Below are 12,856 nucleotides of genomic sequence, written 5' to 3' on the forward strand. Positions count from 1 at the left end.
AACGATTTATCTCAACTTGTATTGCGGTCACACCCCAAGAACTTTCTCCCAAACTTGATTTTCTTGTTAATTTTTGTTGTTTTTACTACTTGTGACAAAACGCTCATTTGATATTTGACACTTTCGTGTCACCCTTTTTAATTTACCATATTTTTGTTCGTTAATGTCTTTAGCTACGACTAGTAAGAGCGTAATTTTATTTTTCTATCAATTCTCAAAACTACTCCCTTGGGACACAACCCCAACCTTTTGTTGGGTTACTATACTATCGACGATCGTAGACACTCATACCGTAGGTTAGTGTCATTGGTCATGATAAGCATCAAGTGGCAGATGCGCTAGCAAGGGAGGGATCAATGCTGCAACATGATAACTCTTTTTCGTGTTTGGAAGTTCCACCCTTGTTTGTTTCAGATAAAATGGAAACAGAAAAAGAAAAACCTCCTTTTATCAAGCTAAAAAGGTCCCATTTTGCTTCCGATAAGTGTAATAGTACTTTTGTTAGAATACCCCCTCCCCCAGACCCCATTATTAGGCATTGCAGAAATGTCACTCCCATGTACTGATGCATATTATATAATATAATGTTTCTATTGTTAACCAAAAAAAAAAAGTTGTTCAATAACAATCGAAATATACATTTTTTCTCAAGTAACACATAATATGATAACCATGCAAATCAACTGAAAAAAGAACATAGTTGAACAAGAAAGAAAATTCAACGGCTATATTATATAAAAATGTAACAAGAATTCACTCTACAAATTTTCATCAAAATCTTAGATAAAAAATTAGTTACTCATAAAAGTATGGGAAACACAATAGTAAAATTAATAAACAATAATGAAAAAGAGCAAGAAAAAGAGAACTTGTTTCCAAATTTTTTTATCTTACTCCACGACAGTTTCTAGCTCTCTCCAGATCAAAAGTTATTTAAAAGTTGTGCAAAAGATGTGAAGTTATGTTACTAAGGTTTATGAGCTTAGTGACATTTTAAAATTCACTTATCCAAGTGTAACAGTATAATTAATACTAGGCTCACCCAACAAATTATATGCTATGATCTGAACTATCTTTCGTATGTATATTGATCTAAATCCGTTGGTTTTTAATTGTATGTATGTATCCAAATCACTTCTTAAGTATTGGAAGTGTATATTATATGTGAATTAGAGTCATAAGGAACCTCTGGCATCAATCACCAAGTCGAGTTCAAGCTTTACCGACCAAGTTTTTCCTTGAGATTATGCAGGGTTAATTACAAACGATCATATCTCTTAGATTCTTCATGGACTTCGTCTAAATCTTTGAGTACATAAAACCATTGTAAAGTGGGCGATACAAATCTCCTTGGATTGTCACGACCCGAGCTTACACCCTGGATGAGGCCGGCATTCGTGAACTACTGTTGGCCCTCAAGGGAACCCTCATCTTGGATGACTACAAAAGGAAGACTAACTCAAGCATACATAAGCATCAAATTGAAAGAAACGTTTAAAAATAGTTTATTGAATCTCAAAACTTTGATGAATAGACTGAGTATGAAACATAAGTTTTAAATAAAATATCTAAAACTGAAAGACTCTAAAAAAACTGTCTATCTATGAAGCCTCTAATGTATACAAGGATGAGTGTTGGGACAAGACCCGTGACTTCTCAAGAGAACTACTAGTAACAACTCATAAATATTGGAGTCCTCCAGAAGCAAGGAGGTCTTACTCAAAAGTTGACAAAATTATCTCAATAGGCTCTTGCTAAGGATCCTAAAAACCTATATCGACATCATTAAAAGATGGATCGAATGATATCAATACATTGAATGTATGAGTATGCAATATAGCTGAATAACAAATAGCATAATGAAAGGACTGCAGTAGATATAGATATATACTCAACTGAATGTAAGGAAATAAAGAAGTGAAATCATTAAAACTTTACAAAAATACTTACTATGTCATTCCCCGAGTCTACATCCTGGGTGGGACTGGCACTCGAGATCCATTACTGACCCGAAGCGAACACTTGAACTAGCTTAACTCTTAGCGGAAGACTTACTCATAATAAAAGCACTTCAAAAAGTAACTATAACTCAAATGATAACTTAGAATGTTTTAGAAATAACATTCAACTAGCCAAAGTGGCAACTCAAGTCTCAACATAAACGAAATTAAATAAAAAGACTCATGAACTAATAATGTCAAACTATCTATGAAGCCCCTAATAATATGAGGGATATCGGGACAAGCACCCCGATCATCCTAACAACTGAAATGACAAAACATAATAAAGGGATCCTCCGAAAGCAAGGAGGCTCACCAACAACTTTGAAGCTCAACTGGATCAAAGAAGCGTTAGATGTTGATCCTGGTTACCTGTATCTGCATTATAAAAAATGCAGGCCAAATGGCATCAGTACATGAAATGTACGAGCCTGTGAGGGGAAATCTAAACAAGACATAAGCTTGAACTGAAAGAAACACTTACTTCATCTCGAATCAACTCATCTCAATATAAAGCAGTAATAAAGATGTAGTATAAGGAAAAGCTTTAAAACATATAGATAACAACTCATTTTATTTAAAGACACAATAATAACTTAGTTTTTATATGAAAATACAAGTAACTCTGTGGGAGATTCTCTAACCGACAACCATCACTATGAACTATGTGATGATACTGGTCTCTCCCACGCTGCCAGAATTGTCCTATACTTTGTCGGAGTATAGAACTCCTCAACTAACTGGATCCACTAGTCTATGCTAAAAAGCAATAAGGAATCATCTAAAAAGTATAACCCTTTCTACCCACGTTGGCTACATGGTTTATGGAGACTTTGAGTTATCTGAATTCGTCCCCATATCGATGCTCAATACTACTCCCAAAATGTGACTATCTCATATGTTTAAAACCATGACTTTCTATGTGGTTTGAGATTATTACTCAAAAATCTATCTCTTAAACAAGATGGTACTCAGAACTGCTCATGAAAACTCTTTTGGAAATCGGTGTTTCCTCTCATCTTAAATGTGAAAATATTTACTCTTGGGAAATACTTAGTTTACCATATATCATTTTAAAGCTCTACTCTTCCTCAAACTCAATGCTTAAATCTTAAACAAGTTTAAAATATTTGTAAAAGACTTATAAAAATGACTTGAAGAACTCTCAAGACTTGACTCTTAACTCTACCTTGGATTTGAATTAGGAATCCAAGGTTATGTTTTGTGATAGGAAGGATATCATGATGATTATGAGTGTTTTTAGATAGTTAATAATGAGAAACTATCAAAAAATCACTTCTAAGAGCAAGTCCGTGACGCGGAGATGCATTATAATATTTGGTCGCAAAATAAGTTTAAAAATAGTGGATTATGAGTTCTCCCCGTGACGCGGAGAGGAAAGTTTCACTCTGAAGTAACAGGTCCATGATGCGGACATGGAACTTTGTTTTCTGTCTGACTTTCTCTTTCTCATTTTTAACCCCAATTCAGCTGGAATCGAATGGTTTCTTCCCCAATCACTTAGATTCGAATACTTAACGTTAGTATATGATAATTTACTCAAAACTACCCTTGAAACACTAACACTTATCTCAAGAATTCATCAAAACCTCAATAATCAAGATTATGAAAGAAACTTTAGTAAAACTTATCAAGAACTCAAATCCTTCAACTTTGAGAAACGAATTTCGCTGAAAATAACATGATTAGCGCGTGGGTGAACGAACCCAAAGCTATGTGAACTCACATACCTCTTCGGGATCAAACCCTTGGCAAAAATCCGCAAGAAAACCTCTAATTTCGCAAGAACTTGATGAACGCCTTAATATTTGTCCTCTTTTCTCTTCTTGAATTCTTTTCTAAAACCCTAGTGTAATTTAGGATTGTGTAAACTGAACCAAATCAGTTTAGACCACTAATTAATTACTAAAAATGAATTAAATCTGATAAGGGTAAGTAAAAGACCAAAATACCCCTCTTAAATCTGGGTAACTTTCCTTAAACTGACAGCCCGACTTCAAACAGTCATATCTCCCTCATACGAGCTCAAAAATTAGCAAACTCGATGGCGTTGGAAAGAAGATTCCAAGAATTTTCATTTGATATCTTATGGGCCACCTAAATCATCCTATACTGAAAGCTATGGTCGTTTGATGTTGACCCAAAACTCATTCTTAGCCTAACTTTCCAAAATTTCCAACTTTTACTCTTTCCAAAAATAGTTCTTTTTAATTCTAGTTCTTTCTAAGGCGGGATGTTATAATATCTCCCCCTTGGGAACATTCGTCCTCGAATGAGATCACTCTAAGTAGACTAAGGGTGTAACATCTAACATATAGCTCAAACACCCAACAAGCATTATATAACACAACATTTCAACTTAAAATAAATGCCAAGAAAATGATTAGTACCTTAGTTTGGGATTTCTCTCCGGACTCAAAGATATGTGGGTATCTCTTCTTCATGTCCTCCTCAGCTTCCCAAGTAGCTTCCTCAACAAACTGATTCCTACACAGAACCTTGACTGATGCTACCTCCTTGGTTCTCAACTTGTGAACCTCACGATCTAAAATACGAACATGAATCTCCTCATAAGATAAGCTATCCTTGATACCAATATCTTCAGTAGGTATGATAAGTGAAGGATCACCTATACACTTCTTCAACACGGATATGTGAAATATCGGATGGACCGATGATAACTCTTGCGGTAGCTCTAACTCATAAGCTACATTGTCAATCCTTTTGGATATCCTGTAAGTAGGGGTGTACAAGCCAAACCGTAAAGTCAAACCAAATCGATGAACCAAATCAAACCAAAAAAAATAAATAATTGTTGTTTGGTTTGGTTGGTTTGGCGGTTGAACAAAAAACGACCACTCTTGGTTTGGTTTGCTATTAAAAGAAAAAAAGTTAAACCGAACCCAAACCAAACCGACATAATATATATATATATATTATTTTATTTTATTTATAGATAAAAAAATATTATTTATAATCTATTTTGTTAATATATTTTTTAGTTAGTTTATAGCTTTCAATGTTTATAAATTTTACGAAAAAGGGTCAAAATTGCCCCTGAACTATGCAAAATAGACCACTTATACCCTCCATTACATTTTGGAATCAAAAATACCCCCGCCGTTATCCCAGGAGACCACAAATACCCTCAAAAGTTAACACCCTAAATTTTTAGTGATGTGGCAAGCCACATGGGACTAATCCCTCCACCTAAGCGTTGCCAACTAAGATTCACTACAAAAGAACTTGACCTTTAGTGGCAACAAAGTCGCGACAAATTCTCAAAATATTGCCACTAAAGGTTATGAGTGATTTTTAGTGGCGACTAACGCTCCAACAACCATTCGCTAGTAAAAACTTATTTTTTCAACAAAAAAATATGATAATTAATTTTTGATTGCAACCTAATTTTTAAAAATAAATATAATGCAATATCAATATTAAAAACATCCAATATTATTACGAAAAATCATCAAAATTACTTCTCGATTCAAATCTCCTACTATATAATGCATCATTGTACATTTTATAAATTTACATATGACATAAAAATAAAACATACAATGTCTTCAAACTCCTACTTAATCGATATCATTTTTTGTTTTTTAAAAACAATTAAGAAAAAAACACAAAATTAAAATTTAAAGTTAAAAACTTTTAGTGACGATTTTCTTGTCTTTTGTGGCGACTGTTGTCGCCGCTAAAGGTCTAGTTCTTTTGTAGTGAATCCTAGTTGGCAACGCTAGATGGAAGGATTAGTTCCACGTGGCTTGCTATGTCAATAAAAATTTGGAGTGTTAACTCTTGAGGGTATTTGTGGTCTCTTAGGATAACAGCAGGGGCATTTTTTATCCCAAAATATAACGAAGGGTATAAGTGGTCTCTTTCACATAGTTCAGGGGTAATTTTGACCCTTTTCCGTAAATTTTATTTCAAATTTGGGCTTGTAAAATTTGTAAATATTTTATTTTATATTAAGATCCGAAGTTACAATTATATTGTTATAGTTTTTCAAATTCGAAGTTAACAATTTACTTTGTACATATTTTTTTTGTATTCAGTTTGCCTATAGCTTTTAATCTTATTAATTTAACATAATGAACGTTGATATTTCAAAAATAAATATTTTGTACTCATGTAAATTTTACCATCTTTTCAAAAATTTCTATTCAGTTAACATTTTTTAAGTTTAGCTTATCACACAAGTAAGTGAAAATATATTTGATCTCATTTTCAAATGTCGTATAGTTGTAAAAAACTGAAAAAACCAAAAAAACCCGAAAGAACAGACTAAAGTCGAAACCGACAACTTTATGTGGTTTGATTTGGTTTTTAGATTTAATAAACTGACTTTAGGTTTTTTTTAATGAAAAACCAAACCAAACCGACCTATGTACACCCCTACCTGTAACGACCAATATATCGGGAACTAAGTTTACCCTTCTTACCAAATCTCATAACACCCTTCATGGGTGAAACCTTCAAATAAACCCAAACATCTACTTCAAACTCTAAGTTTCTTCTCCTAACATCTGTATAGGATTTTTTACGACTCTGCGTCGTTTTCAATCTCTCTTGAATAACCTTCACTTTCTCCGTAGCTTAATGAACTAAGTCTAGTCCTATCAACCTAGCTTCACCAACTTCAAACCATCCAATAGGAGATCTGCAACATCTCCCATAAAGAGCCTCATAAGGAGCCATCTGGATGCTAGAGTGAGTGTAAGAAAACTCTATGAGAGGTAAGTGATCATCCCAATTACCTTTGAAATTGATCACACACGACCTCAACATATCCTCTAAAGTCTGAATTGTGCGCTCCACTTGACCATCTATCTGAGGATGAAAAGCAGTACTCAAATTTACCTTGGAATCCAAACCTTTCTGGAAAGACTTTCAAAATTATGCGGAGAATTGTACACCTCTATCTGAAATGATAGACACTGCAACTCCATGAAGTTTGACTACCTCTTGAATATATAGCATAATCTTTTGTTGAATGGGTAGTCTTTACTGGTAAGAAATGGGTTGATTTAGTCATTCGATTTACAATCACTCAAATCGAATCATGTTGTTTGCGAGACCGTGGTAAACTTATAATGAAATTCATATTGATCATCTCCCACATCCATTCCGAAAGATCTATATTCTAATCCATACCACCGGGCCTCTAGTGCTCTACCTTGACTTGTTGACAATTCAGACACTTAGCAACGAACTCTGTTATGCCCTTCTTCATACTACTCCACAAATAGACTTCTCTCAAGTCACGATACATGTTTGTGGAACCAGGATGGATAGAATATCTGCAGCTATGAGCTTCTTCTATGATTCTCTCTTGGAGTTCATCCACCCTTGGTACACACAATCTACATTGATACCTCAATACACCATCTCCCCCTTGTTCAAAAGCCATTACTTTTTTCTAATGAACATTTGCCTTTAATTCAAGAAAAATAGGATCTAGGTCTTGTTTCACTTTAACTTCGGACACTAATGATGATTCAGCCCCATTCATCACCACTATTCCTCCTTCGTTGGAATCCATTAGTCGAACTCCTAATCGTGCAAGTCTATGCACATCTTTTGCTAACTCTTTCTTGTCTTCCTCAACATGGGAGGTACTGCCCATAGAAAACCTACTTAAAGCATTTGCAACGACGTTAGCTTTACCTGGGTGATAGAGAATACTCATGTCATAATACTTGAGTAACTCCAACCACCTCCTCTGTCTGAGATTAAGCTATTTCTGACTAAACACATACTGAAGAATCTTGTGATCGGTGAACACATCTACATGAACACGATAAAGATAGTGACGCCATATTTTCAAAGCCAATACTACAGCAGCCAACTCTAGATCATGGGTTGGGTAATTCTTCTCGTGAATCTTAAGTTGTCTGGAGGCATAAGCTACAATTTTGCCATTCTACATTAATACACAACCTAGTCCAACTCTGTACGCATCACAATATACCACAAAACCTTGCGTACCTTCTAGTAAGGTCAATACTGGGGCAGTAGTCAACCATTTTTTCAATTCTCGAAAGCTTTTCTCACAAGCTTCAGACCATTGAAACTTAACTATTTTCTAAGTCAACTTAGTTAATGGGGATGAAATAGATGAAAACCCCTCGATGAACCTTCTATAATATCTAGCCGATCCCAAGAAACTTCTAATATTAGTTGGAGACATGGGCCTAGGCTAGTTCTGTACTGCCTCTATCTTTTGAGTGTCATCTCGAATCCCATCACCGGAAACAATTTGGCCTAGGAATGCCACAGACTCAAGCCAAAATTCACTCTTAGAAAATTTAGCATACAACTCTCTGTCCTTGAGAGTTTGAAGGACTATTCTGAGATGACTAGCATGATCTTCCTTATTCCTCGAATAGATTAGAATGCCATCAATGAATACGATAACAAACATGTCTAGATAAGGCTTGAATACTTTGTTCATAAGATCCATGAATGTTGCAGTAGCATTAGTCAAACCAAAGGACATAACTAGGAACTAATAATGACCACAACGGGTCCTGAAAGTTGTCTTAGGGATATCAGTTTTTTTTACTCTCAACTGATGATAGTCAGATCTGAGGTCTATCATAGAAAAACAAGTGCACCCTGAAGTAGAACGAAAAGATCATCAATTCTCGGAAGAGGATATTTATTCTTAATAGTAACCTTATTCAACTGACGGTAATCTATGCACATTCTAAGAGAACCATCTTTCTTTCTCACAAATAAGATCGGAGAGCCCCAAGGTGAGACACTTGGTCGAATAAAACCTTTTTCAAGAAGATCTTTCAACTACTTTTTTAACTCTTTCAACTTTGCTGGAGACATTCTATATGGCGGAATAGATATAGGATGAGTGTCAGGAAAAATATCTATATCGAAGTCTATTTCTCTCTCAGAAGGGACTCCAGGAAGATCATCTGGAAAGACTTCTGGAAACTCTCTAACAACTGGACCTGACTGAATAGGTGGTGTCTCAACACTAGAGTCATTAACTCGGACTAAGTGTTAGATGCACCCCTTGGAAACTAACTTTCTAGCCTTAAGGTATGAAATGAAACGACCCTTAGGAACTTTTGAACTAATCATCCACTCAATAATTGGCTTATTAGGAAACTGAAACTTAACAACTCAAGTTCTACAATCAACTGAGGTATAACAGGAATGAAGCCAGCCTATACCTAGAATGACATCAAAATCTATCATATCTAACTCAACTTAGTCAGCCAAGGTGTCCTTGTGATTTACGAAAATTGTATAACCACGATAAACTCTCTCAGCTAGAATAGACTCACCAACAGGTATAGAAACACTGAAGGGCTCAAGAAGTTGCTCAGGAAGGATATTAAAATTCATAGCAACATAAGGAGTCACAAAAGATAGAATCGCTCCTGGATTTAGCAAAGCATAAACATCAAAAGTAAAGACTTTGATCATACTAGTGACAACATCTGGAGAATTCTCTTTCTCTTGTAGACTAATGATAGCATAAAGACGGTTTGCCCCTCTATCGGTTCCTGGAGTAGCTCCTCTAGGTGCAGCTCTGTCTGGTGGAGCAACCGAAGAAACTCAATGCAGGTACCTTTTCATCCTCAAAATTCCTTATGGCAGGACAACCTCGGACCTCTCTTTATGGAGGCATGATCTGAAAGATACGCTCAAGCACGAGTTAGAAAGAAACTTTTATAGAGATAAACTCTATCGCACGAAATGAGTATGAAAGAACTGAGGTAGTTTCTAAATGTTGCAGCCTCCTAATTATAGATGTGGCACGCTTCACACCGATAACTAGGACTCTAAAGACACAGTTTCATAAACTCCCTGGGACTCTTGAACTCTGTGGTCTGATACCAAGTTAGTCACGCCCCGAGCCTAGTCCCTAGGCGGGACTGGCTCTTGAGAACCATTACTGGCCCCAAGCGAACCCTTGCTCTAGCTTAACTCTTAGCGGAAGACTTACTCATAATAAAAGCACTTTAAAAAGTAACTATAACTCAAATAATAACTTAGAATGTTTTAGAAATAAACATTCAACTAGCCAAAGTGGCAACTCAAGTCTCAACATAAATGAAAGGGAATGAAAAGACTCATGAAATAATAATGTCTAACTATCTATGAAGCCTCTAATACCATGAGGGTTTTAGGGAAAAGGCCCCCCCAATCATCCTAACAACTGAAATGACAAAACATAATAAAGGGATCCTCCGGAAGCAAGGAGGCTCACCAACAACTCTAAAGCTCAACTGGATCAACGAAGTACTGGATAATCTTGGTTAATTGTATCTGCATCATAAAAGATGCTGACCAAATAGCGTCATTACATGGAATGTACGAGTATGTGAGGGGAAATCTATACAAGACATAAGCTTTAACTGGAACTGAAAGAAACACTTACCTCGTCTCGACTCAACTCATCTCAATATAAAGTAGTAACAAATTTGCAATATAAAGAAAAGCTTTAAAACATGTAGATAACAACTCAGTGTATTGAAAAATACAATAATAACTTGGTTTTGTATATGAAAATACAAGTAACTCTATGGGAGATTCTCTAGCCAACAACCATCACTATGAGCTAGTGATGATACATCGTCTCGCCCACGCTGCCAGAACTGTCCTATACTTTGCCAGGGTATAGGACTCCTAAACTAAGTGGATCCACTAGTCTATGCTAAAAAGCATTAAGGAATCATCTAAAAAGTATAACCATTTCTACCCACGTTGGCTACATGGTTTATGGAGACTTTGAGTTATCTGAAATCGTCCCCATATCGGTGCTCAATACTACTCCCAAAATGTTACTAGCTCATATGTTTAAAAACATGACTTTCTCTGTAGTTTGAGATTATTACTCAAAAATATATCTCTTAAAAGAGATGGTTCTCAGAACTGCTCATGAAAACTCTTTCGGAAATCGGTGTTTCCTCTCATCTTAAATGTGAAAACATTTACTATTGGGAAATACATAGTTTCGATATATCATTTTAAACAAAATGAACTCAGCTCTACTCTTCCTCAAACTCAATGCTTAAGTCTTAAACAAATTTAAAAGATTTGTAAATGATTACTTAAAATGACTCGAATAATTCTCAAGACTTGACTCTTAACTCTACCTTGAATTTGAATTATGAATTCAAGGTTATGATTTGTGATAGGAAGGATATCGTGATGATTAAGAGTGTTTTTAGATTGTTAATCATGAGAAACGGTCAAAAAAATACTGTCTGGGAGAAAGTCTGCGACGCGGAGATGCATTATAATATTTGGTCGCGAAATAAGTTTTGAAACATTGGAGTCCTCGTTCTCCGCAATACGGAGAGGAAAGTTTCACTTTAAAGGAACATGTCCACGATGCAGACTTGGTACTTTGTTTTCCGTCTGACTTTTTCTTCCTTGTTTTCTAACCCCAATTCGCCTAGAATCGAATGGTTTCTTCCCCAATCACTTAGATTCGAATACTCAACGTTAGTATACGCTAATCTACTCAAAACTACCCTTGAAACATGTAACATCCGGCGATTTGAAATAATTATGAAGAAGCTTAGAATTGGAAATAGTCATTTTTGGAAAGATTTAAAAAATCTGGAAATTTGGCTATGGAAAAAGGGTGAGTTTTGGCCAACTTTGAGCCGTCATAACTTCTAGCTCAGGATGATTTAGGTGTAGTTCCGGTTATGGTTGCATAGCTCATGGAATGGTCTTTCCAACGCCACCGAGTTTGCTCGATTCCAAGTTCGTATGAGTGAGTTATGACTTTTGAAAGTTTGGCAGTTGGTAGGGAATCCGTCCGGAAAATTTTAAGGGCATTTTGGTCTTTTCCCTAGCCATTTCTTTTGGAGTTATATTGTTGTGTTAGGCTTATTGTGGATCATTTTTGTTCCATTTTAAAAGAGAAATAGTTAGGGTTCTTGAGTGAAGAAGAGAAGAAGAGAGAAAGAAGAGAAGAAGAAGAGGAGATCAAGGAGTTTCCGTAAAAGATCGTCGTGGAAATCATCGGGGGTGATCCCTACTAGGTATGTGAGTAGTTAGTGTTGGGTTGATCATTTCCCCCACACATCAAACTCCTTTTATTTTTCAAGAAAAGGTTGATTGTGTTGTTGAAGTTGTTGGTTGTGTTGTTGATTTTGTTGTTGAAGTCCTTTGTGATTTGGGACATGTTTCCGGTTGGTTTTTGAGTTGTATTCTATTGTATGTTGAGGGATCGATTATCCTAAGTGTTGGGGGTGGAAGCCTTAATGTTTAGGAGGTTTAGAGTTGAAGAAAAGACGGAGAAAAAGTCGAGTTTCTAGGCGAGGGGTTGGCGCGTCGCGCCTGCCAGCGCCCCCCAAAAGGGGTTCTGAATTTTCCCCCTTGGGGCGCCGCGCCTAGCAGAGCACCAGCAAGACCCTTCTGAATTTCAAGGGCTGGCGCTCCGCGCCTTGCAGAGCGCCAAGGACACCAAGTGTTCCCTTTCATTTCATACCTTCCCATGCATGTTACTTGGTATTGTACCTATGTTTCCTAGTTGTTTTCCGACACTCCAAAGTACGTCTAAACGTCAAGAACGCATCTATATCATGTGATCAAACACCTTGAATTCATAATTCAATTCAAGGAGAGTTAGCTTCTAAGTCAAGTGAAGTTAGAAGTCAAGTGAAGTTAAGAGTTAAGTTCAAGAGTTAAGAAGTAAGTCAAACAAGTCTTCAAGGTTGTTCAAGAGTCTTTATTGAACGTTTCAACTTCAATTTAAGACTCAAGTTTCAAGTCAAGCAAAGAGCTTAGAGTTTCAAGCTAAGTAAGAGGTCTCAAGTTTCAAGTTGAGTCAAGAGGTTAAAGTC

This window comes from Solanum tuberosum, unplaced genomic scaffold (assembly GCF_000226075.1).
Source record: "Solanum tuberosum cultivar DM 1-3 516 R44 unplaced genomic scaffold, SolTub_3.0 scf00326, whole genome shotgun sequence".
Classification (NCBI taxonomy): domain Eukaryota; kingdom Viridiplantae; phylum Streptophyta; class Magnoliopsida; order Solanales; family Solanaceae; genus Solanum; species Solanum tuberosum.